This window comes from Solanum verrucosum, unplaced genomic scaffold (assembly GCF_900185275.1).
Source record: "Solanum verrucosum unplaced genomic scaffold, falcon-dt-bn FXZP01000213.1, whole genome shotgun sequence".
NCBI classification, from domain to species: domain Eukaryota; kingdom Viridiplantae; phylum Streptophyta; class Magnoliopsida; order Solanales; family Solanaceae; genus Solanum; species Solanum verrucosum.
In genome coordinates, this window is record NW_026020043.1 from 875,155 (window position 1) to 878,382 (window position 3,228).

At 35.4% G+C, this 3,228-nt stretch overlaps 1 pseudogene; it reads left to right on the forward strand.

Annotated features, from left to right (window-relative positions):
- Positions 1 to 361: 361 nt before the first annotated feature.
- Positions 362 to 3,000, forward strand: LOC125821702 (putative late blight resistance protein homolog R1B-17; annotated as a pseudogene).
- The last annotated feature ends 228 nt before the right edge of the window (positions 3,001 to 3,228 follow it).

Sequence of the window (3,228 nt, forward strand, 5' to 3'; positions counted from 1 at the left end):
GTAAATCATCTTCTTCATGAATTACTTTTTGCATATACATAGAGAGTTGATTTCTCAAATGGTCCGCTCAAAAGACATAGTTAAGTTAAGCAATTTTATGAGATAACAACTAATAGTTATAAATCTCAGAAAATTAGAATCAATAAGAAAGATGATATTTTGGGCTAATAACTATTAGTTAAGTGACTATGAAAAGGCTAAATATATGCGCCATTTATTTGTTAAAAGAAATGGTACAGAAGATGTATAATCTTTCACAAGCATTAACATAGCTTCAAACTCTAGATGAATAAAAATGTTACTCTTAATGAACCTAATTCCAAATGTTGGTGAACTACTGGCAGGGATTGTTTTACAGAAAATGCCTCAAAATGAAATGGAGGAAATGTTAGATCACCTAACGAGGGTCAAGAGTGGAGGTGATCTGAGTAGCTTTCAGTTTGATCTAATTAAGAGACATGAAAATGAGTTGTGAGAATGCTTCACTAGGTATTGGATAAGATTCCAGATGAATGTGAAACTAACCTTAATCTAGAAAGTCCATATTCACATTTGTTGGAATTATTTAAAGGTAAATCCAATTTAAATTACAATTATGAGTTGAACGATTTTGATCTGTGAAACATATGGATTGTCTCGAAAAGAATCTAAATGATGTACTGATGATGGTCCTGGGAATATATGGATTGCGTCCTAAAGAAAACATTTCAATAAACAGATTTACAAAGCAACTGAAAATTGTTCAAGAGAAAAATGAGATTTTTGAGATACTTATATGCCATAGAGATAAATGGTTATGTCAACGATGAGAAGCTTGAACGTTTGAAGACTCAAACTTAGTCCATGGCTAACAATGTGGGACATTTTTGTCTTTCTGCATCAATTTATTTTGTTACTGATTTTGTAGATGATACAGATGAGGATGAGGTTGACACATATGAGTATGATATCTTTAATAAACCTCCTTATCTATTATTCTTGATTGTGTTAGTGGAGATGGAAATGAAGAAGATTTTTCTCAGTGAACTGAAGGCTTCCAAGTTTACTCAATCAAGAACTTTCAAGGACAAGAAATTACCAAAAGGATTTTCTCATCATCTCCACAATTTGCTGATGTATCTCAGAAACTAAAAGCTCGAGAACTTTCCTAATAATAATTTTGCTCAAAATATTGATGTAGCAATAGAGTTCTTGTTGGTTTTCCTTTTTGCTGATGTGTCAAATCATGTTATCAACGGTAACTCTGGGAATGAGGTCATGGAAAAGGTTGGATCTATAGTGGGTGATGTTCTATATGTAATTCAAAAGCTTCTTCCTAGCTCTATAAACAAAGATGACACTGGCAAAATAAGTCTTTGCTCAATTCAGATATTGGAGAAATCTCTAGATCTGAAGGCACAAGTGGAGACGTATTATAAATCCATAAAATTCACTCCATCTCAGTTCACCACGGTTGGTGGATGGTGCTTTTTGGATTCTCTTATACGACGGAAATTGAATGAGATGTCGAAATCTAAATCTGGTTTAGATTTCCTGATGAAACCTCTTTTGGGGAATTTGGAGGAAGAGCTATCAGCTCTTACATCCATTTTAGAGAAGGATCTGTCATCTTTATCATCCATTTTTAGAGATGTCACCAAGGTGCACCATGAACATGAAATTCTTCACGATCTTCAGAGACGTATCATCAATTTGGCATATGAAGTTGAAGTTGCCATTGACTCTATTCTAACTCAGTATAATGTATTTTGACATATATTTTGCTCACTTCCTACAATCTTAAAAGAAATCAAGCAAGTTAATGTGGAGGTGACTGAGATGTGGTCAGCAGACGTTGCTCTTAATCCTTGCTATGTGGTAGCACCATTTAAACACCTGCCAACTCGACATAGCAATCCAGTGACTGATGAGGAGATAGTGGGCTTTGGGAATGACACAGAAAAAATGATTTAGTATCTTATTAGAGGTACAAATGATCTATACGTCGTCCCAATTGTAGGCATGTAGGGACAAGAGAAAATGACAATGGCTAGAAAGGTGTACACATTGTTTCTCATTTAGATGTTCGAGCATGGTGCGTCATTTTCCAAACATAGAACCGGAGAACGTTATTACAAGAGATTTTTAGTCAAGTTACCGGTTCCAATAGGACAAGGGAGATTCGTTGGAAAAACACCCATTGGTTGTCGGATACAGTCAATATCTGTGAGAAGCTTCCTCATGTCGATCCGAATGAATCATCCTTTCCACGGAGGTAAATCTTAGGATGATATCCTTGTTGACGAGTTGTTAAAAGCTTAATGAGAAAGAGATATCTTACTGTTTTGGATGACACATGTGGGATTGTATGGCATGGGATGACTTAAGGTTTCTTTTCCAGTTATTGGAAATGGAAGCCGAATAGTAGTAACAACTCAACTTGAGAAAGTGGGTGAGCAATTCAAGTACCATACTGATCCTTATTCTCTTCCATTTCTCACAAAACAGAGTTGCAAATTGTTGCAGAAAAAAGTGTTTCAAAGGGAAGATTGCCCGCTTGAACTACAAGATGTGAGTCAAGCAGTTGCAGAAAAATGCAAAGGACTGCCTCTAGTGGTTGTATAGGTAGCTGAAATAATCAAAAAAAGGAAAATGAAAGAATCTTGGTGGAATGAGGTGAAAGATTCTTTATTTGACTATCTTGATTGTGAGTGCGAAGAATATAGTCGGCTACTATATAGTTGAGTTTTGATAACTTAGTTGATTGGTTAAAAGTCTTGTCTTCTTTATATGGGAATGTTTCTGGAGGATGCGAGAATTCCAGTGTCTAAATTGATAATTTTATAGATAGTGGAATACTTTGTGCTGAACACTGAATTTGCTGAAGATTACCTGATGGATCTCATTAGCATTAACATGGTAATGGTTTCAAAGAAAGATTATAACAAAAAGGTTAAATAGTGTCAGGTTCATGATCTAGTGATTCACTTTTGCTTGGCAGTGAAGGGGCATGATAGCTAGCTACAACCTAGTGATTGGAAGGAGTGTCGAGTGAGCTTCCATTTTAGTGAAGAGCTTTACAAGCTTCCATCTCTGTAAAGTGCAAGAGGGGGGTGAATTTCTCCTTTTTCGATTTTAGAATAGTTGATTTATAAGATTCACCAGTCAACTATTGTTAGCAGAGGTAAATAATCAGGAATATAAGTGGAGAAAATAAACTTGACACCAGATGTTTTTATATTGGTTGGG